Here is a 23,916-nt window from a genome sequence, read left to right as displayed (position 1 = left end):
ACCTGAAAAGAAAAGTGTATAAATTAAAATATTGGAGACCTGAAACCATAAAACTCTAGAAGAAAACATACTGGGTAAGCTCCTTGACATTGGCCTTGGCAATGATTTTTTTGGATTTAACACCAAAAGCAACAAAAGCAAAAATAAACAGGTGGGGCTACACCAAACCAAAGCAAAGGAAACCATCAACAAAATGAAAAGACAGCCTACGGAATGGGAGAAAATACTTGCAAATCACATATCTGATAAGGGATTAATATCCATAATATGTAACGAACTCATACAACTCAACAACAAAAAAACAATCTGATTTTTTAAATGGGCGGAAGAGCTGAATAAACATTTTTCCAAAGAAGATATACAGATAGCCAACAGGTACATGAAAAGATGCTCAACATCACTAATCATCAGGGAAATGCAAATCACGACCACAATGAGATACCACCTCACACGTATCAGAATGGCTATCATCAAAAAGACAGCAAATGACAAGTTGGCAAGGACGTGGAGAAAACGGAACCCTCAGGCACCATTGGAATGCAAATTTGTGTAGCCACTATGGAAAACAGTATGGAGGTTCCTCAAAAAATTAAAAATAGAACTACCATGTGATCCAGCAGTTCCACTTCTGTGTATATATCAGAAGGAAACAAAATCACTATCTCAAAAAGATATCTGCACTCCCATGTTCACTGCAGCATTATTCACAATAGCCGGGACATAGAAACAAAGTGTCCACTGACAGATGAATAGATAAAGAAAATGTGGTATATATATATATATATATATATATATATATATAGACACACATATATATATATGCAATGAAATATATTCAGCCATAAAAAAAGAAGGAAATCCTGCCATTTGCAGCAACATGGATGGACCTTGAAGGCATTATGCTAAGTAAAGTGAGACAGAGAAAAACAAATGCTGTATGATCTCACTTATATGTGGAACCTAAAAAATCACTGTGGAAAACAGTATGGAGGTTCCTTAAAAAACTAAAAATAGAACTACCATATGACCCAGCAATCCCACTACTGGGCATATACCCTGAGAAAACCATAATTCAAAAAGAGACATGAACCACAATGTTCATTGCAGCACTATTTACAATAGCCAGGACATGGAAGCAACCTAAATGTCCATCAACAGATGAATGGATAAAGAAGATGTGGCACATATATACAATGGAATATTACTCAGCCATAAAAAGAAACAAAATTGAGTTATTTGTAGTGAGGTGGATGGACCTAGATGGAATCTAAAAAAAAAAAAAAAAAAAAATGGTACTGATGAACCTAGTTGCAGGGTGGGAATAAAGAGGTAGACATAGAGAACAGACTTGAGGACACGAGGTGGGAGGGAGAAGCTGGGGTGAAGTGAGAGTAGAATCGACATATATACACTACCGAATGTAAAATACTTAGCTAGTGGGAAGCAGCAGCACAGCACAGGGAGATCAGCTCGGTGCTTTGCGATGACCTAGAGGGGTGGGATAGGGAGGATGGGAGGCAGGCTCAAGAGGGAGAGGTTATGGGGATATATGTATGCATATGGCTGATTCACTTTGGTGTACAGCAGAGACTAACACAGTATTGTGAAGCAATTATACTCCAATAAAGATCTATTAAAAAAACAAAACAAAACAAAACCCTGAACTTATAGAAACAGAGAACAGATTGGTGGTTGCCAGAGGTGAGTGTGGGGTGAGGGGAATGCGTGAAGGTGGTCAGAAGGTGCAAACTTCCAGTTATAAGATAAATAAGTTCTGGGGATGGATGGGATGGATGGATACATGGCAACTATAGTTAACAATACCGTATAGTATGTTTGAAAGTTGATAAGAGAGTAGGTCTCAGAAGTGCGCATGACAGAAGAGAACTATCATTTACTTTTCAGTTCTGATGTGAAGAACGGTGCTTCATTTCTCTCCTAGTTCCACTGCTACAATCCCTGTGGCCGAGCTTCCCCCCCATGTGGATTTCCTTTGCCATTTGGGCATATAGTTGCTTCCATGCCTTGTTTTGCCCTCCTTGAAAAGAAAGTCCACCAGAACCTCGGCTAGTATGTGAGAAAGTCGCTCTCCAGAGGGGTGCACATCAGGGTTAGTTAGATCACTTCAATTAGTTACCATCCAACCCTGAGGTGGCTCCCCTATACTCAGAAGGTGACAAGCAAGCATTACAGTAGAAGTCAAGTCCGTTAGAACGCAGCTTGTAATTACATGTTACTGAGTACACCATGAGTCAAGTCATGGTCACTGAAATGTAACTGCATGTTCTTGACATAGTTCAGCCGTGAGATCTAGGGGCTGAGTTATTTCTGGTTTCTCCAATTTAAGCCCTTGTATCATGACCCTGGAACTACCACCCAGTTCAGAGAAGATGGGCAGCATGATGAGGTACAAAGAAGTGGGGACTAGGAATCCTCTGAAATTGTAGGTAAAATGATGCCTACAGTTTTTATTGTTCAAAGTTGTAAAGTATCTAGAAATATAAGGATTATGAGCAGAAATGTTGGGAAGACAATGATATAAAGTGGTGTTCTTCAAACTTTTCTTTACCAACACCCCCTAAAAAATGCTAGAAAACTACGTATCTCTGCATACAATTTTAAATTGACATCTGTAACTTTTAATCACAGGTTTGAGTGGTTCAAAGGATGTATTCTGTTAGCATGGTATATTTTAAAATAAAACTGTCATATAGCTTTTTTTTTTTTTTTTTTTTTTTGGCCGTGCCGCAGGGCTTGCGGGAACTGGCAGTGAAAGTGTGGAGTCCTAACCACTGGTCCACCAGGGAATTCCCATAACACTCTTTTAAAACGTATCCAACAGAATCTAATACCACAGTAACTTGACACTTACCATCATTCCTTTTTCAAAATGAACAAGCAGTTCTTTAAAAGTCAGAAATGTTAAATCCTTTCCTTCCTTCCTGGAACTCTATATTCATTCCACTTCTTCTAAACAAGTGTATCCAAATTCATATTTTTATGACATGTTTTATTATTTGAATATCTATTATTTGAACATCTCTTATTGATTACCCCCTCACATTTTCTGAAGCAAAAATGCCTATGTAAATAAATTTCCAATTTAAAATTTTAAAACTATCCCACGACCTTCAGGCTCCAAGTGTTAAAACATTTTTTGGAAACTAAGTCATCATTACAATTATTTGTAACAAGGTAAATATGTATGTTATTGCTCATTAAACATAGAGCAGTAAAATGTTATTGGAAATTATTCCCTTAATACATAAACATATGTATTTTTATATATTTACATACATATGTAATTAGTTAAAATATCCATTAATTAATATTACTTAGGGCAAGAATGAGCTGGTTTAGCACAAGTATTATCCCTCTTTCTCTCTTTTTTTTTTTTTTTTTAACACATGGAAAAAGAGTAAGGAAAAGAAGTGTCTAAGGCCTCATGGGAACTAAGTAACAGCAACAGAACCAAAAGTCATGTAAAGACAGCCACAGACACATACCTGGGCTATATGGCAATCACAATGTAATTTGAGAACTAGAAGATTTCTTTTCCTCAAGATCCAATTCTAGCTTTAGAGACCCATCTATTTCTCATTTTTGTGAACGTAGGCACTGAGAAACCTTGTTCACATGAACAAATTGATGAGGCTGTAAGGAGTTTTATTACGACAGTGCTTAGGGCTCATGAGAAGGAGGGAAAATTGGGACATACTTCTGGGCTCATGGCTTCAGAGCGGGGTCTGGAATGACTCAATGAACACAAACCCTGTGTGAAGATTTCTAGCGAGCCCACCTTTGCCAGGGAACTCAAAATCTGTTTTTCAGCAGAGCCGAATTTGGCAGTGTCATTCAATTTTTTGAACTCCTTCAAGTTATAGGTCAGACATCACGTCAAAAATTACTCTGTGGGGGAGGTTGGAGGGCAGGGAGCATATGGGAACACTCTGTACTTTCTGCTCAATTCTGCTGTGAACCTAAAACTGCTCTAAAAAATAAAGCTTATTTTTTAAAAAATTGTTGTAATGATCTACAGTGGTCAACTCAATTAGGCTTTTTTCCTCCAAGTTTTATGGAAAGCCATAAATTGGAAGCCACCTACCTTGTGAAATGATTTGTACCTCAGTTACGAAAGGCTTCTGCTTTCTCAGCAAAAACACAGATATTTCTAATCATCCCTTGTCTTGGCCCTGGAGGTTTTTACAACAAAGGGCAATGCCTTTCTTTCCTTTTTTAGAAGAGAGAGAGGGCCGGTGTGAAAGGGCAGGTGGGAGCAGAGAAGACGGGCATGAAACCCCACTCTCTCTCCATCTCAGGCAGATGGAGAAACTGATTCCCTAAAACTGTGTGCCCCGTGGGTGCCCATCCTTTAAACATCACCTGAGGGCGGCGATTTAAGGGCTACCTCAAATACACAGAATTATAAGGTCAGATTTTTAATAATGAATTCGCTGTTTATCTGAAATTCAAATTTAACTGGGAGTCCAGTATCTACAGTCTATCTGGGAACCCTTTCTCATCCTCATCATTCTTTTTAAGAGATGAGAAAAACTGAGACCTGGAAAGAACAAAGTACTGGACCAAGGGACTTTTATTTCTCCCTCTACCTGAGTCTCAAATGTAATTACTGTTTTCTCACCTCTCATCATGGGGCGCATCTTTATCTGTCTTCCCACGGTGTTCCCATCCTTCTTACCCAAAGCAAAAACAACAACAATAACAAAATATGATGGTATTCCTGAAAGGACGAAAGTTTGGAGGAAACAAGGGCCAGGAATTGGTTTGAGAGAAGCAGAGGCAGCGTGTGGGTACAGTGTGGGCAAAGCATCTCTGCCCTGTCACCTTGAAAACAGCGGCTAAAACAAGGAGAGGGAACAGCAGCCGCTGCCTTCAGGGCAGACACCAAATTTATATAAAATTTGTGAATACTGCCCTTTGCAGGCTAGCCCGTGGATACATAAGAGAAAATATTATTCAAGTCCAGCTGCATATCGGATCACCTTTGCCGCCATCCTGAGCTGCTTCTCAGGAAAGACACCAAGCAGGCTTTTTGTTTTCTCTTTCCCCTTCTGTTCTATTTACTACCACTGCCCTCTCTTGCACTCCCAAACACCAAAAATAATTTGAATTTCAAGCCTTTTTTTGGCCTCCCTGTGGGTGTGGGAGGACCTCCCTTGAGAATTGCTCTGGATCTAGTCGGCTACATCCGTAATTTGACAGAATCTCTGTCGCACCCCACCACCACCTCCCGTTCTTAATACATGGGGCATTCGGGTGCCTCCACCCCCAAACCTTCTCTACCTCCTCCTTAGTGAGAAGAGCCCCCCAGGAATGCCCAGCCTCCACTTACCCGCCCCGGTTTGGGAAGAACAAGGCTCTTTGCCAAGGGAGCCAGCTCGGCCAGCCAACTGCTGCCAAGGACAAGGCAACAGTGACAAGGAGGAGGGCTAGACCTGAGCCCCTCGGTTCAGGAGACCCAAGGCAAGTTCCTGTTTCTGAGACAGTTTTAAAAACTGAAAAACTGATCAAGTTCAGAGAGGGGTGTGTGTACTTCCCTCTCCCCAACTCACCCACATGACCCCCTTGATCTTCCCCGGGGGGACAGCTGATCTGCTTGTCTAGAGAATCTCTCTAGACCTAACCCTGTCCCTCCCCGCCCCTCCGTCCTCATGGCCATTCCTTAGCTGGTGTCTCAATACTCTGGTACATTTTTGTTATTGACAAGAAAAAGGAAAGGGAAAAAAAATGAGAAAGAGAAAAAGGATGGCACATCTGAGTTGTTTGTGGTTTGGGACAGTTTTAGTTCAAGGTTTTCAGGACTTGATTTCCCCTGGTCCTTTCCATGCTGAAGACGGCGCTCAGTAACGCTGCTGGTTACCAGTGGGATGTGTATTCTCCTTCTGATCCAACAGGAGACGCTCTCCCTAGATTGGGAGTTGGGAGGGAGGAGATGGCAGGGGTGATGTCCAAGGATGAAGAGCCAGTTTCAGACGGGATCTTCTGCGCTAACCAGAGCCCCTGCCTTCAGTTCTGCAGATGGACACTGAGCCCAGCAGGGGCACCAGAGGGATGGCTCACCTCTCCCATGGAAAGAGATGGGGGGAGGGAGCGGGAGGGACTGAGGAAGAAAGAAGTAAAAGGAAAAAAGGAAAGAAGGAAGAAAGAAAGAGAGGGAGAGGGGGGGGTAAATTTGTATATTCCTCTATTTTGACAGCTTCCTTATATTAAAATGGGTATAGAGACACAGACATAGAGAAAAAAACGTATGGATACCAAGGGGGAAAGGGGTAGGGTGGGATGAATTGGGAGATGGGGATTGACATATATACACTATTGATAATATGTATAAAATAGATAACTAATGAGGACCTACTGTATAGCACAGGGAACTCTACTCAGTGCTCTGTGGTGACCTAAATGGGAAGGAATTCCAAAAAAGAGGGGATATATGTATATGTGTAGCTGATTCACTTTGCTGTACAGTAGACATTAACACAATATTGTAAAGCAACTATATTCCAATAAAAATTTAAAAAAAGAAACGTATCAATAAAAAATTCTTAAAAACAGTAAATAAATAAAAATTTTTTTAATTTTAAAAATGGGTATAATAATGCCTAACATACAATGTTATTATAAGGAATAAATAAAATAAAAATGCCTAGTAGTACAGTGCCTGACATATAGTAGATGCTAAATTAATTTTGTTGAGCATGAAGGGCACTTACACTTATGTTGTGTTTCCTTATCTGTTTGTCTTACCCCCCAGACTCTGAATGTCTTACTCATTTCCGTAACCCCTGTACCTATGACAATGCCTGCAATATAGTAGACACTTAATACATATTTTTGAATTAATTCATCAGTTAATTAATACCCTGTCCCACCCTCACCTGGCCCCATTTTCCTTCCTGGTCAAGAGTATACTCTTTGCCCTCTCTCACTATGCTTCCTGGACCAAGGTTCTGGAACTCAAACTCTGAACAAAATTTGTTGGACCTGCAATGGATGAAATGCCAGTACTCTACTTCCTAGAAATACCAAAGAGTTTTCCCAGCAAGCACAAGGAAGGCAAGAGATTAGGAAGGGCAGACTGTGGATTGTTGGTATTTCTAAGTCCATTGTGGAACCGTGATGTGTCTAAATTAAAACCAGAGTCCAAAGTACTACTTATATTCGAAGTATTTTAAAGAGCAGAGGACATCAGCCTCCCCAACGCAGTCAAGGAGGGAGGAACAGCGTTCTAGAAGAGAGAAAGAGAGAGGAGGGATTGAGGAAGGAAGAAAAAGAAGGAAAGAAGGAGAGAAGGGAGGAGGGAGGGAGGGAGGAAGGGAAGGAGAGAAACAGAGGAAAGAAAGAAAGCTGGAACAGTGAATTTTCAAATAGGCATGTGGAAATCTGAGTCAAGCATGGTCTACTGAACACATAATTTTATCGCTGCTGCTTTGTAAACCTCCACTGAAATGGCAGTAATGGAGGAAAGGAGCATACATCCTCAAGGACAAAGAATGTGAAAACAGCCACAACCAGCAATAAATGTTAAACCTTTAAGAAACACAAAAGCTATGATCAGTGGAAACTAACCTGCCATATCAGGAAAACCTAGACCTGTGCAGATTGGAAGCAGCAAGAAACCAGCTGTTCGTCATCTCCAAGCCCCAGACGGGTTCAGGGATTCAAGGACCAGGAGCCTCTGAAAGGAGTGGGGAGGGAGGTATGGTTTGGGTGGGGCTGGAAACAGGAAGATGGGTTGAAAGCTTGCGTGAGGAGGAAGAAGACTGAGGTTGAACAAGGAAGGCTCAGGGCTTAGGGTCCAGGCTCCACCGAGGACAGAAATAAGACAGTGGAGTGACAGCCTGTATAATGAACAGAATGCCACCACTCACCCCCCATCTCCTTTGTCCAGTTTGGCTGGAAAAATGCTGAAGAAGGCTTATACCTCCCCAATTCTCACCCCCAACCCCAGGCAGGAACGTGGGGGTATAATCTAATTGGAAAACACTCCAGCTCAAGGGACAAAGGCTACAGAATCAGGTATTTGTCTCCTGGTACAATGGCTTTGGTGCACCCACCTGTCTTCAGGCCGCTCACTTATGCTCAACACTTTCAAATAGATTTTAGTGCCTCGCTCATAACTGTGAACCACCACCAAGAACCATTGAATAGGGACTTCCCTGGCAGTCCAGTGGTTAGGACTCTGAGCTCTCACGGCTGAAGCCGTGGGTTTGATCCCTGGTTGGGGAACTAGAATCCCACAAGCTGCATGGCGCAGCCAAAAAAAAAAAGAAACATCGAATATTTGAGGGAATCCTCCAACATAAAAGGTAGACTAAAACAAATGGGGGCAGTAGGGGGAACTTTGAAGAAACAGAGGCAATGCAGGGAGAGAAAAAATACTATAATATTGAGGGAAAAAAGATACTGTGTTTATTTTTTAAATGATAATACCTTTTAAAAAATATCAGGATGCCCTTTAAAGAGAGAGAGAGCATACAGAAAACAAGAAAGACGTCATAGAGGTTAGAAATATGATAGAAAAAAATTCAATAGGAGGGTTGAAAGATAAAGTTGAGGGACTCTACCAGAAAGTAAGACAGAAAGACAAAAAGGTGGAAAGTAGGAAAGATGAAAAAAATTGATATAAATTCAGGAGTCTCAATACCTGCTAAGTAACAGTTACAAAAAGAGAAAACAGAGAAACTAAATCAAGATAGAATCCTGGAACTGATGTACATCAGTTTCCCAATTAAAAGGGCCAATGAGTGTCCAACACAGTGAATGAAAACAAACCGTCACCAAGATACATCACTGTGAGACTTCAGAACTTCAGGGATAAAGAGAAGATCCCAAAAGCTTCTGGAAACAGGTCACACTCAGAGAAGTCAAGGAGTCAGAATGGCATCAGACTTCTGAACAGCAGGACAAAAGGATCAAGGCCTTCAAAAGGCCTCAAAAGGGAAAAATGGTTTATAACCTAGACTTCTATACCCAACAAAAGTGTAAACCAAACATGTGGACAGAATAAAGTTATTTTTCAGGCATCCATTGTCTCAAAAAATTCACTTTCCTTTCCCCCATTCCAAGAAAGCTACTGGAAGATGCATTCCTCCCAAACAAAAGAAGAGACAAACTAAGATCCCTGGAAAATAGGCCTAACACAGGAGACAAGTGGAGGGAATTACCAGGATGAAGATGAAGGGAAGTTTCAGAATCACAGCTGTGCATCAGACCTACGAAAAAGCAGTCCATATCTGAGCTGGAGGTCAGAGAAATTCAGGATTGTTGAATCTCAGAGACATTCAAAAGAAAAAATAAGAAATTGGGAGATCACCTGATGTGTTTGGATGTATTAGGAAGAATTGTATAGCTCTTATTAGTTATAGAGTTATATTCTAATTTATAAAATTAAGAATTTTATAACTCTTAAATTATAATTTTATAATTCATAAAGTTAGAAGATGAATTAAAGACACATAAAAAACCAATTAAACAACAATAACAACAAAGAGGCAATTATTAATTCCAGGAAAAACAAAAAGTTATATAGGAAAGAAAAGGTAATCACCGTGTGCTACATGGCTCCTCTCTGAACAAAGTTTACATAAATAATTAATACTAATGTGAACATGGAACACTGATTTGATAAAAATTGTTATGTGGGACTTCCCTGGTGGTGCAGTGGTTAAGAATCCGCCTGCCAATGCAGGGGACATGGGTTTGAGCACTGGTCTGGGAAGATCCCACATGACAGGGAGCAATTAAGCCCATGTGCCACAACTACTGAGCCTGCGCTCTAGAGCCCGTGAGCCACAACTGCTGACCCCGTGTGCCACAGCTACTGAAGCCCGCGCACCTAGAGCCCGTGCTCTGCAATAAGAGGAGCCACCGCAATGAGAAGCCTGCACACCACAATGAGGAGTAGACCCTGCTCGCCGCAACTAGAGAAAGCCTGCGCGCAGCAGCGAAGGCCCAGCACAGCCATAAATAAATAAATAAAATTTTTAAAAAAATCATTATGTAACTGGAAGGAAGAGTAGTAAGGGAGCTAAAATCTCATATTTCATAGTAAGATGTCCATAGAAGGAAAAATCAAGAGCTAGCAGCATAAGCACGATATATGAAACTAAGAAGGTAAAGCGCATCAGACACAGCCGAGGTGAAAGTGACCACCTCTCAGGTAAGGGTGGCAGTTGAAGAAAGGAGTTATTTTTTTGTGATAAGCCTTGTAGCACTATTTGATTTTTTAAAACCTGTGTGCATCTGCTGCTTCCATATGATCGTTTGAAAGTTGACAAACCAGGCAATCTGAGTTCTGGTCCTATTCTCCCCTCCTCTGCTACAGGATTTCGGTTTCTCATACATCAGATGAGGAGCTGGTGAATAAGCCAGAAGAGGGGCGGTCATCAGAGCCCTCGGGAGGCGTTTCCCCAAACACTCTTCTCGTCCTCTGAGCTCCTGGCACTTGATGTTTATCCCTTTTCCACAATAATTATGTTTATTCAACCTCTAAAGTCAACTGGAGGAGACTTGGGGGCATCTTTATGGAGGTTGGGGGAAGTTTTTATTACATTTTCTTTTACATAGGACGATGACAAGATGCAGAGTAAGGGCAATACTGGGAAGCTGGTCTCTACCACGTGTTCAATAACATCCCACCCTGCTCTCTGACAGTCCTTGTATCCTAAACTTGATCAAATATTTTTGGCCTTTCCCCCCAAACCGGTTGAAAACTTTCCCATGGTCAGGGACCATAATTAATGTGTTTTTTGTTTGTTTGCTTGGCTGGGGTGTTTGGTTTGGAGTGTTTTGTTTGTTTTGTTTTGTTTTTCCATTCCCCACAGAGCATGATAGTGGCTTGATAAGCATCTGCTGAGCAAGACAGGAGTCTCGTCCTGTCTTGGTGAGGGGTCCTGCAGTGCATGTGTTCATAAGGGGAACGGATTTATTTTAAGAGAGAATAAAAAGAGCAGGATGACAGTGGGGAATTTTGGTCACAGGACCCGAGGAACTGCTTGTGTGGTTCTCTGCACCACCCCCGTTTCTATTTTTTGCTGGTCGTTTTGTCCTGTTCCTGGCGACATCACTGTGTTAGGAACCAGAAAGCACCAAGACCTCAGCTATCCTGTGCCCCTGCTGTCCTGGGTGACCTTGAGAAACTCAGATATAATAGTTTAGCTTCATTTTCTCCCTGGTAAGATACAGGGTTGGACCAGCTGATTGCTATGGGCCCTTCTCGTGCTAAGATTGCAGAAGTCACGACTGTTTACGAGTAAGTGGACACACTGCCGGGGTTGCCAGGTTGCTGGGGCCCTGTGCCGCCCTCGGGAGGAGAGAACGGCGTTGCTCAATATGGAAGGAAGGAGGAATAACAGTCACAGCAGGTGGCAGAGGGCCGAGCTGGGTGACAGATGCGAAAAGGGAAGTAAAATAAAGCGCGAGTCAACTGCAGGTGGAATAATTCATGAGGAAAAGGGCACCTCCGCCCACATCACTTCAGGTGACTTTGGTAAGAGGAGCCGCTGGTCTGCAGCCTGTGCCCATGACAAAGCTCAGTAATTCTAGAAAACAGTAACGATACAATTCCCATTAAAGTCACTGATTTGGAAGAGGATCGCTGGTAACTAGGTGGGGCAAAAAGCCAACGAGCATTTGGTGCGAGGGTTGGGAGGGCTTGAGGGGAGAGCTGGAAAGCAGATTATATTATAATCACCAGTCACGGGGGACTGGCTCCTGTGCTCAGCGGCCAAGTGCACTTGCTCATGTATCTCAGCTTTGGAGAGTGCCCCTCCCTACACCTCGGATCTCTTGAGAATGCCCTTTCTCCCGCCCAACTCTGGTTCCAGAGGGGAGTCTCCGTCTTCTCCCTGGTACCGTAACTTGGTCACCAATGGATCCCTGCTTTAATTTGAGCCCATCACCCTGTCCCACCTACATGGCTTAGTTGATTGGTCCAGGGGTGGGCCTGTGACCCACGTCTGTCCACGTCCAGGGCAAAGGACCTAAAGAGACCACTTTGATACAAGCAAGGTGGGTCTCTCAAAGGTGGCTGAGGCGATCAGAATGGCCACAGATGCTTTAGATCCACTGAGACAAGTTCTAGACAGTGGGCATGCAGTCCAACAATTTGTACCAGCGTCCCTGGCCCCTGGTTGCCCTTGTTTCTGCTCCTGCAGCTTCCATGGGTGTACAAGTTTACTTGGCCCTCTGCCTCATCTTTCTTCTTTTGCGTGTCAGCCTGCACATTTTCTTCTTCCTCCACTTGGCTCTCGTGGCTCGGGGTTTCTCAGAAGATGGCACTAAGGCCGAGAGAGCCTAGAGCTGAATTTAAGCATCCAGGTCCTCTTGGGTGTGTCGAAGCTGGGTGTGAGATTACCTATGGCTGGTGAAGAAAGTTGCTCTGAGAAAATGAAGCCCCCAGGTTAGGAAAAAACAGAATATTAAGAGTTGCAGGGGCTGGGTTTCCCCTGGTGGCTCAAGGGTTAAGAATCTGCCTGCCCTTTTTGTCCGACATCTTAGCGAGGCGCAGTGGTAGCAGTTGCTCTCCCGGCTTCGCTATGCCGCCCGAGGACAAGAAGAAGAAGAAAGATGCTGGAAAGTCAGCCAAAAAAGACAAAGACCCAGTGAACAAATCTGGGGGCAAGGCCAAAAAGAAGAAGTGGTCTAAAGGCAAAGTTCGGGGCAAGCTCAATAACCTAGTCTTGTTTGACAAAGCAACATATGAGAAACTCTGTAAAGAAGTTCCCAACTATAAGCTTATAACTCCAGCTGTCGTCTCTGAGAGACTGAAGATTCGTGGTTCGCTGGCCAGGACAGCCCTGCAGGAGCTCCTTAGTAAAGGACTTATTAAACTGGTTTCAAAGCACAGAGCTCAAGTAATGCATACCAGAAATACCAAGGGTGGAGATGCTCCAGCTGCTAGTGAAGATGCACGAACAGGTCCCACCAACTGTATATTTTGAAAAATAAAACTTTATTAAATCAAAAAAAAAAAAAAAAAAGAATCCGCCTGCCAATGCAGGGGACACGGGTTTGAGTCCTGGTCCAGGAAGATCCCACATGCCGGGGAGCAATTAAGTCCGTGCACCACAACTACTGAGCCTGTGCTCTAGAGCCCACAAGCCACAACTACTGAGCCCACGAGCCACAACTACTGAAGCCCGCGCGCCTAGAGCCCACGCTCCGCAACAAGAGAAGCCACCGCAATGAGAAACCCGCGCACTGCAATGAAGACCCAATGCAGCCAAAAATAAATAAATTAAATAAATAAATAAATGTTTAAAGAAAGAAAAAAGAAAAGAAAACATGTATGGAGTGCTGTCTTTGGGGTGGGCCCTATTCTAGGTGCTTGGGAAAAGAGTCCCAGGCTCCTGGCGCTCATATGAGCAAGGAAACCTATGAGTAAGTGACAGGCAGAGGAAGTGGAATGGGAGGAGTGGAGAGCAGTGGGGATCTGAGGTGGTGAGGGAAGGATTCCCCCAGGAGGTGACAGCGGAGCAGAGACCTGCAGGAGTGAAGGAGTGAGCCATGCAAGGATGGGGAGGCGGGGTCCAGGCCAAGGCAACATAGGTCAAAGGCCCCCTGTGGCACCGAGTTCCGCTTGTTCAAGGAACAGCAAGAAGGCCCTTGTGGCTGGAGCGAGTGTATCCCCCATACAAGGGGAATGTCTAGGCGATGAGGTCAGAGACATGCGCGGGGCCACATTGCATGGGGAGCTGGTAGCGCTCACATCTGACACGATGAGCAGGATGCAGCTGGGGCAATGCGTTGACTGAAGAGTTTGGGTCTTTTGCCTGTTTTATCTTTTTGTAACCATATTCAAAGGTATCCTTGGGTCTCACGGTGGCCAGTCGCCTCTCCCACCTGTGCCCCGCCCATTGCCCCTCTCCACAACCATCTTTGACAGCTTCTCGTGTGTCTTTCCAGAGATACTTTGTGCATCTGTAAGAACCCCTGCACAAATTCTAGACTGCTTCTGGGCTGCAATGTAAGTCCCAGAACGAACCCCTGTTGAGTTAAGTTATTGGAGGTGAGTTTCTGTTAGATGCAGCAGAACAAAATCCTACGTTGATTCATTCTCTTATTTTAAAAATATTTTTTAAAGTGGATTGCTACAGTACCGATTGTTACATTCTTTGGGGAAAGCAATTTTCAAAAGCCTTAAAGTATTTTTTACTTTTTAGCCCAGTGATTTGCACTCTAGGAATCTATCCAAAGGAAATAATCTGAAATGCAGGTGAGAAAAAAAATTATACACAATGTGCTGTAAGCTGAATTGTGTCCCCCCCCAAAACTGCCATGTTGAAGTCCTAATGCCCTCAGAAGGTGGCTGTATTTGGACATGCGGTCTTTAAAGATCTAAGTTAAAATGAAGCCCTTAGCGTGGGCCTTAATCCAATATGACTAGTGTCCTGTAAGAAGAGGAGATTAGGACATACCCAGGGAAAACCACATGAGGACCCAGCGAGAAGGGGACCATTTGCAAGGCGAGGAGAGAGGCCTCAGAAGAGACCAACCCTACCCACATCTTAACCTCAGAGTTCTAGCCTCCAGAACTGTGAGAAAATAAATTTCTGTTGTTTAAGCCAGTCTGTGGTACTTTGCTATGGCAGCCTGAGCAAACTAACATACAACAATTTTTATTTTTATTTATTTATTTATTTTTAACTTTTGGCCATGCCGAGAGGCAGGTGGGATCTTAGTTCCCCGACCAGGGATCAAACCTGGGCCTCCTATGGTGGAAGCGTGGAGTCCTAACCACTGGACTGCCAGGGAAGTCCCAACAATTTAAAAAAATCATTATATATTTTAAATAGAGAAAAATTAGAAATAGTCTAAAAGTTCAATAATAAGGAAAGAATATTATGCAGTCATCAAAATGTTGAGGCTGCATGGAAAAAAATACAAGATAATGTTTGGAAGAAAAAGCAAGATACAATGATTTAGATAGATATATAGATAGATGATAGATAGACAGGTAGATAGGGATGTAGTCAGCCCTCTGTGTCCGTGGGTTCCACATCTGCGGATTCAAACAACTGCAGATCAAAAATATTCAGGAGAAAAACGCAGAAATTTCCGAAAAGCAGAACTTGAATTTGCTGAGCGCTGGCAACTATTTACATAGCATTTACATTGTATTAGGTATTATAACTAGACATGATTTGAAGTAGATGGGATGATGTGTGTAGCTTAGATGCAAATACTACATCATTTTGTGTAAGTGACTTGATCATCCACGGATTTTGGTATCCAAGGAGGGTCCTGGAACCAATCCCCCCATGCAGACACCAAGGGACGACTGACTACATCCAAAGGAAGTGAATACATGTATACACATATATATACATATACATATATATATATGATAATATATATGATTTTAACTATGCTTTGCAAAGCCCATGGAGGAAAAAAAAACTAGAAGGAAGAAAAAAACACTTGTAGTGTTAGTTTTAGAAGATTATAACTTACATTCTCCTTTCTTTGTTAATGAGTTTAGACTATTGTTATTTGAAGTGTAACTTATTCAAATAAACAGGTACAATGGAGAATTGTAAAAGTGGGCTTATACACTCTCCCAGAATGTCTCTTTTTCAGAAAGGAAACTATTTATGTTGTTTAGATTGAGGATTCGTGCACACACTGTATTGATCAAATTCCTGCGCACGGGTCCAAAGCAGCTGGTTAAACGCCATTCGTTCCTTGGTGGGTCTCTGGGGGACTGAACCCTTTTGTTCTTTTCTCTGAGGCCAAGCCCTGGAAGGCTCTAGAAACCCTTCCTGAGACCCAGCATCGTGGCATCTGCCCAGCCAGCAGTGGGACCACGATCCCAGGAGTCCTGAGGAAGCCTGGGATGCACGGACCTGCTTTCTTCCCCACATGGGAGGCGTGTTCTCAGGCCCAGTGCCCGCCTCCTGTTTCTCGCCCTCACAGCCACGCCCTCTCCTTCTCCGGTTTAACTGATGTCTTTCCTTGGACTCCAGCTGCCGAACGTGCTGACAGCTCCTAAATCTGTGTCTTCGGTTTGGACCTTTGTCCTTCGCTCTAGATTCCCATATCCAATTGCTTCCTGGTCTCCTACCCCGAAATGTCCCAGAGTGAATTCACCTAACAAACACTGAGCTCACGCAGTTTGCCTCGGAAGTCTCTCCCGGGACTTCCCTGGCGGTCCAATGGTTAGCACTCCACCTTCCACTGTCCGGGCGGCCAGCTTGGATCCCTGCTCCGGGAACTAAGATCCCAGAAGCCCCGCGGGTGTGGCCAAAAAAAAAAAAAAAAAATCTCTCGCCCCTGCATTCGCCGTCTCTGTCAAGGGTAACCATTGGCAGGGTCACCCAATCTGGAAACCTAAATCTCGGTCTTCCTCCCCCCTCTCTCTCCCCACCCATGTCCATTTATTCACCAAGCCGGATGAATTCTCGCTGCTTCACACTCTTTAATTCCATTCATTCATTCAGGGTCTAAGGTTGGTGAATAAGACAAGAACGACCCCTTCCCTCGTGAAGGCTCTTTGAGGGGACAGAAGATAGTAATTTAAAAAGCTAAAGAATCACATGTATACAGTACATTAAAATGGTCTGAGATTCCAACGGAGGCCTCCTGGTTGAGAAGGAGTCCTGGGCAGAGCCCAAGGTCAACACTCCAGGCAAGAGAAACAGTGAGTAAGTGCAAGGGTCCTCAGGCAGAAAGACTGGCCACGTGTGAGAAGCGCTGACAAAGGGCCCGGTGGCTGTAGATCCCTGAGAAGGCGGTGGAGGAGTAGGCGGGGCCCTTCTGAGCAACCGGGATTTATTTTAATCCCTTGGAATATTTCAAGCAGGAGAGTGAGATGTCTTCCTGGGTCTGCCCCTCCAATCCTTCTTCAATACAGCGTCAAGGCTGATCCCTCTGTAACAGAGATCTGATTATGTGTCTCTGTGGTTTTAAAAACTTTCAACGGCTCTTGTTTGCCTGCGGAATGACACCCAAAGCCCTAGCCTGGCTTTACAAGTCCCTTCATAACCTTGCCCCACATTTCTCCTGCCCTTATTTCTCCCTGTGCCTCCTTAACCTCCCTTTTTTTTTTTTTTTTAATAAATTTATTTATTTATTTTTGGCTGTGTTGGGTCTTCGTTTCTGCGCGAGGGCCCTCTCCAGTTGCGGCGAGCGGGGGCCACTCTTCATCGCGGTGCGCGGGCCTCTCACTATCGCGGCCTCTCTTGTTGCGGAGCACAGGCTCCAGACGCGCAGGCTCAGTAGTTGTGGCTCACGGGCCCAGTTGCTCCGCGGCATGTGGGATCTTCCCAGACCAGGGCTCGAACCCGTGTCCCCTGCATTGGCAGGCAGACTCTCAACCACTGCGCCACCATGGAAGCCCCTCCTTAACCCCTTTGCTTGGCCGTGAGAAGCGACTTCCAAATCCCTTGAAGGATCTGCTTTTTTTTTTTTTTTTCGGCCACACCAAGCAGCATGTGGGATCTTAGTTTTCCGACCAGGGATCGAACCCGTGCCCCCCGCAGTGGAAGCGCAGAGTCCTAACCACTGGGCCTCCAGGGAAGTCCCTGTAGCTGCTATTTCACTGCCGAGTCCTTACTCATGATTCGTCTCTTCTGAGCACCGTGATCCCCACCCCATCATCAACAGGAACCTACTCACCTTTCAAGACGAAGATCAAATGTCCCCTCACCTGGGTACTCTTTCCTGTCACTGCCCCCCAGTAGAATGGACCATTCCTTCCTTTGTGTCCATCCTCGACGTGCCCTGGATGACCTTCTAGCATAACCCCGTTAACACTTCATGGCCCTTCTCAGTTTACATGCATCTTTCCCTGTTCACACGTAACCCTCTCTTACTCCTATGTATTCCCTACCACTTAGCATAGATCTTGGAATACCTTATTGTATGAAGAGAAGTAGTTTTCTCTGTTTTGCATATTAAGATTACATAGGATAATTCTGCCAGAACTATTGAAGCTCAGGAAAAGCTGTAATGACCACGTCAGATGAGACTTGTAGCGGACGTACCGGTCTCTGAGCTAACAGGGTCCCCAGCACTAGCTACATCAGTGCATTGATTCTCATTGGTAAGGCTGAGACTGGGAAAGAGTTCGACCAGGTAAAAACATCTATGGGGCATGGTGTTTGAAACCTCTTTGCTTGTCAGGCACCTCTCCGCATTCTGCCATGTCCGTGTCATCCACTGTCTCTGCAGCACTCACCCCATGACTAATGATGCTAGGACATTGGTTAGATGGTTGGTGCAGGACAGGTGGAGACTGAACTTATCAGTTTATCATTTCCTGCTAGGTGTTCAGCACTGCGGAGTGTAGGCTGGGGAGAATAAAGAAGTAACTTGTTCCCTCTATTTGGGGATGGGAGATCATGAAATCTACAGAAGACACTAATTGGTATTTATCACTTGACACATTGATAGGTGAGACATAATTACAAAATAACCCAGGACTATATAATCAAGTGCTGGACGGCGTGTTCTAGGCAGTAACTGCTGTAGATTTTTTTTCAGAGTCTCTTGACCTTGATGTTGAAGGTCAATGTGTGGCTTCTACCAGCTTGTATCTGCTTGTCATGGGTGGGACCCGAATGAGGATGAACCAAAGGAGAATCAGGAAATGACTCTGCCCGGTGCTCGGAGCGGCGTCTCTGCTGTTTATTCAGAGTGCTTGCGGGTACTGAGAAATGCACTCGGAATGTACCCTGCCTTTTTCGGCAGCTGCATCTCAGCAGAAGGGGAGGCAAAACTGACCTGGAGGAGCTCAGCTCAGAGGCGGCCAGGTTTGCTGAGTCCTGGGAAGTATACATGGGATGTGTGTTGTCCGTGCACTCTGCTGACCGGGGTCAGGAGCGCTCTGCTGTCGCTGATGACTTTTTTACGAGTTCTCACTGAAAAAAGTCATAATGGGACTCCAAAGGCAAATGTGCTCCTTGTGAAGGTCGTAAATTCTCTTGCTCTCCAAACAGCTGCAGCTGCAGCAGTTCACCCAGGAGCTTTGCCAAGAAGGCATCATTGCCTGCACAGACTTCACACGGAGCCGTGCTGAGGGGAGGGCGGCTGGCTGGAGCTCAGATGAGATGTGATCATTAACGACTTCTGAAGAAAGACTTGAAACTTTAAATCAAATTACAGATTATGATGGCTCATCCTTCCATTAACCCTAACTGTGGTGCCTTCACTTGGTCTCAAGCAACAAACGATGTACACCTCCTCGGTGAAGTTCAAGTCCGTGTATCTCCTCATTTAATGGTACAAAATTTCAGTTGATTTTTTTCTTCCTGTAGCTTTCCATACATTTCTTGAGTCACCAATCTAATTTGATACGCGACATGATGTCTTCGGAGCAGGAGCCTGTGCAGTTCATTGCACACAACAAACTCGTACTAAATATCTGTCGCTTGACTGATACCTTGAGTTTTCACTTTTTAGATGACAGCAAGACATTTCATATTGATTAAATATCACCTAATAGAGTCCACATTCGCACAGCTCCAAGAGCACACAAAAGGCCTTTATGGCTCTTGTTTGGCTAGCTTTTAACCTCTGAACCTCTTAAGAGAGTTTCTTATATTCCCAGGTGCTTGATCACAATCTTCCTTAATCCTTATTTTCTGCAGAGGTAGAACCCATGTCCTCAAAGGCAAAGGAGGAATTTAATTTCAAGGCTCTTCTCTGTGGATAAGAACTGGCCCGATGCGTCAGATCTGCTGTGCGCCCGAGACAATGCCCTGTCTCCAGCACAGATTCCAAGGGAGGTGTGGGAAGGGCAGGCTGTGTTCCAGCTCTTTCCTCTGAACATCGGCTGTAAACACAAACTCACTCTGGAGCTAGGAACCTTGGTTTTAAAAGGAAAACAAAGATATGAATAGCATTTGATGTTAATAAAGTGTGACCACGTCCCAATTAGCTCATTTGTTTTCTGATTAGCTACTTGCATTAACCACGTCACCCTAAGTCACTTAGGTCTTTGCCTTCTGACGACAGAAGCTTCGTGGTGGTCTGTCTTTAGATAAGTCACTCCAAGTTTCACTTAAAAGCAACCAAACAACTCAATCATTGAAAACAGAATTAGAGACACACCAGGTCCAAAAATCATGTACCCCAAATCTAGCTTTTGCTAACGGGCATCTCCCCACGTTCCATATTTAACATTTTGGAGTGTACGTGTGCCAAGATGATTCATCCAAGCTGCTCTGGAATTTGTCTCTGCTGGTGAGAGTGCAGCTGATGCACCCTCGTCTGCCCTCCCCTCATCTGGTGAAAATGCAGAATACCAGTTCCGTGGCTCTGTCACCAGCACACCGTGGCTTTCTTTATTTAGGTACCATGCACTTAGGCAAGTTGCTCCCACGTGGAGCTTTTCATCTCCCGATCGCATTTCTCCACCACTTCTATCTGTCTGCACCACCCAGAGTGCGACCCTAAAGAGGGTGAGGACCTAAGGACCCCGAGGGTCCCCAGAACCCACAGAGCGGCCCCTCCAACAAGTGACTTCCTCGCTCTGTGGTCCTTGCTTATCCAAGGAGACTGTATATAACCTCTCCCCCAGCCCTATCAGCCCAGGAGCCCTGCTCTCTCTTCCTGCTTCTCTGAGATTCCCCCCAGCAAAAGTGCCAAAAATTCATCTTCTTTGAACTTTCAGCAATTCTGATGCTGACTGTATTCCCAGAGATCCTGAAACTTCTGGCAGTATTAGCTCTTGCGTTTCTTTTTACAACATTTGGGGGACAGATCTGTGTTCTGAGGTTCAGGCTAACCACCCTAAAAAATGAGTACTTTTGTGGGAATTGCCCATTTCCCCTCCCTTCTCCACTCCCTCTATAGATTTTCACATTCTGGAGGAAAGCCAGGCTTCTTTCCTTTTTGTTTTTACTGTAGATTTTCAAGCTAGCTCTAGCCGGCATCCAGCTCTCCCTCCTCCCTCGGTCTTTCCCTTCCTGGCTCCTATTCAATGACTAAAGCTCTCCAGGAGTATTTACAGACCTGGGTATCTACCGTGACCTTGTGATTGCACTAATCCTTGGCACCGTGACCTTGTGATTGCACTAATCCCTGGCGTAAGGCTGCTCTCTGCTCTACCTGTCACAAGGGTGAGGGGATGGGAGTGGAAGGACGGTGCCTCATCCGGGAGCAGCCCGTTTATTTACAGAACCGGCCTTTTCCTCTCTTTCCTAGTGTCTGTTGCCATATCCTCAACACCCCCTCTGGGAGATAGATGACAGATTGGCAGGGGTGGGCCCAGGGCTCCAGGGGTAAAGGCCAGAGTTCTCAGGGTCAGAGCACCAAAGGACTGCTTTCCCCACCTCCGTGGGCAAACCGAAGGAGGCCCAAGTTCCCAGGGCTGGTTGACCACTGAGGATTACAACTTCCTTCCTCACAACCCCAGAGGTGCGGCCAGATGCTCCTGCCCGGGGACTCTGGGCTCAGTGGCCTCAGAGAGTGTGACTCAAGTTCCTGGGAAACTCTGGCAGCATCTGAGGTCTGGTTGACCTGACCATCTCTTTGGGGTCTTTGAAAAGCAGATGAGAAAATTGCTGATAGAATAAGAGAGAAGAAAGATGGAAAGGGGCCTGACTTTGCATGTCTTGGAGAACAGAATTGCCACCATCTGGATTAAGGAAAAAAAAAAAACAACCCTGGACAGACTTCCTTGGCGGTCCAGTGGTTAAGACTCCATGCTTCCACTGCCAGGGACACGGGTTCGGTCCCTGGTCGGGGAACTAAGATGCCACACCAAAAAAACAAAACAGAACAAAACAAAAAAACAAGACTTTGGAGAAAGAGTGAGAATGAAGGCCACGTGATTACAGCTGGAGGAGGACTCCAGTTGACAAGATCTGTGTAGCCTTGTCACAGTTTAGCTCATGATTATGCGACACCTTGGGTGACCATGACTGCTTCTTGTGTTCAAGTTCTGACCCAGTTTGACAGTAAATCACATGGGGGCAGGAACCTTAGGGCACAGAGCTTGGTGCCACATTCGTGCTCAGTAAGCCTTGTAAGGTCTCATACGTGGATTATAAGTGACTATTATTAGCATTAAGAAGGGTTTTTTGAAGATGATGATGTTGATGCTGATGATGGCTGGATAGTACTGTAGGCAGGAACCCTGTGCCTTTTTAAATCTCTCTCCTCCCTCTGCCCAGCGAATACCATGCACTTAGTAGGCTTTCAAAATCATTTGCTAGATTTGTATTAAATAAATGATGATTATAATAGTTCCATGTCTGGGAACTTCTACCCTGCTTAGTAGACGCTTTTCTCTCTCTTAAAAAAAAAAGAATCTTCTGAGCCTGTGTTCAGTTTTCTCGTGTAGCTCCTTCTCGTGTGTGATACCACAGGGGGATGGTCCTCAAACGTTAGCCTTGCATCAGAGCCACCTCTGAGGCTTGTGTTTCTTTTCTTTTTTTTTTTTAACTGGCTGCAGCTGTGGGTTGGCTGCTGCTTTTTTTTTTTTTTTTTTTTGGCTGCTTTGATTCTTCCTTGCTGCGCGCAGGCTTTCTCTAGTTGCGGCGAGCGGGGGCTGCTCTTAGTTGCCGTGCACCGGCTTCTCATTGCGGTGGCTTCTCTTGTTGCAGAGCACGGGCTCTAGGCGCGTGGGCTTCAGTAGTTGCGGCATGCGGGCTCAGTAGTTGTGGCTCGCGGGCTCTAGGGCTCAGGCTCAGCCGTTGTGGCACATGGGCTGAGTTGCTCCACGGCATGTGGGATCTTCCCAGACCAGGGTTCGAACCCGTGTCCCCTGCATTGGCAGGCGGGTTCTTAACCACTGTGCCACCAGGGAAGCCCAGGCTTGTGTTTCTGATCAGTAGGTAGGGGGTGGGGCTCAAGAACATGCTTTTCTAGAGTTTTCATGGCAGCTGCTGCGGGTCTAGGGACCACACTCTGGGAACCACTGCTGTACGGGTGTGTCCGAAATGTCTCAGGTTCTCTTACCTGGAACTTGAGGATTGAAGAAGAGTCCTAGGAAATGGGCCACAGCTGTCTGTGGAGAGGCCTCAGTAGAATTCTTCTCCGAGGGGATCATTGCCCATCTCTGCACAGGGGCCACTTTCTCTAGAATTTAGAACTTGCCAAAGCGGGACAAAGGTTGCCAAGAACCCACTTGGGAATCCCAATCTAATTCGCCTGCAGGCTCACCTCTCCCCAGTCTATTCTCCTCACTCCAGCCCAGGTGATTGTCTCAATCAGAAATCCGGTTACCTCTGTCTTCTGCTTAAAAACCTTCAGTGGCTTCCCGTTCCTTCCAGCTTAAAGCCCAGACTGTGGGATGCCTTAGCCTGGTTGGCAAATGCTTCATGATTTGACCCTTGCCTTTGCATTCAACTTGGGATCCTGCCACTCCCCGACTACCATGGTCCCCAGAAATGACCTCTCTCACCCCATTCCTCTGCACAAGCTTCCCCTGGGTTCAGAGTGAACTTTCTTTTGTCATTATTATTTTTTTAATTTATTTTTTATTGGAGTATAATTGCTTTACAATGTTCTGTTAGTTTCTGCTGTACAGTGAAGTGAATCAGCTATATGTAGACATATATCCCTTCCCTCTTGGACCTCCCTCCTCCCCCCCATCCCACCCATCTAGGTCATCACAGAGCACTGAGCTGAGCTCCCTGTGCTATACAGCAGATTCCCACTAGCTAGCTATTTTACTTACACATGGTAGTGTATTTATGTCAAACCTAATCTCCCAGTTCATCCCACCCTCCCCCTCCCCCACTGTGTCCACAAGTCCTTTCCACGTCTGCGTTTCTATTCCTGCCCTGCAAATAGGTCCATCTGTACCATTTTTCTAGATTCCACATATATATGTTAATATACGATATTTGTTTTTCTCTTCCTGGTTTACAATGTCGTGTTAATTACTGCTATACAGGGACTTCCCTGGTGGTCCAGTGGTTAAGACTCTGCGCTTCCAATGCAGGG

At 44.9% G+C, this 23,916-nt stretch overlaps 1 pseudogene across 1 annotated transcript; it reads left to right on the top strand.

Moving 5' to 3' along the window:
- Positions 1–12,498: 12,498 nt before the first annotated feature.
- Positions 12,499–13,004, top strand: LOC309619531 (small ribosomal subunit protein eS25 pseudogene; annotated as a pseudogene). Its single transcript has one exon. The product of its transcript is annotated as a small ribosomal subunit protein eS25 pseudogene (transcript).
- The last annotated feature ends 10,912 nt before the right edge of the window (positions 13,005–23,916 follow it).

This window comes from Balaenoptera borealis (assembly GCF_965194805.1).
Source record: "Balaenoptera borealis genome assembly, chromosome: 21".
Classification (NCBI taxonomy): domain Eukaryota; kingdom Metazoa; phylum Chordata; class Mammalia; order Artiodactyla; family Balaenopteridae; genus Balaenoptera; species Balaenoptera borealis.
The sequence above is the reverse complement of the archived record's forward strand: the minus strand, read 5'-3'. Positions and strand labels throughout refer to the sequence as shown.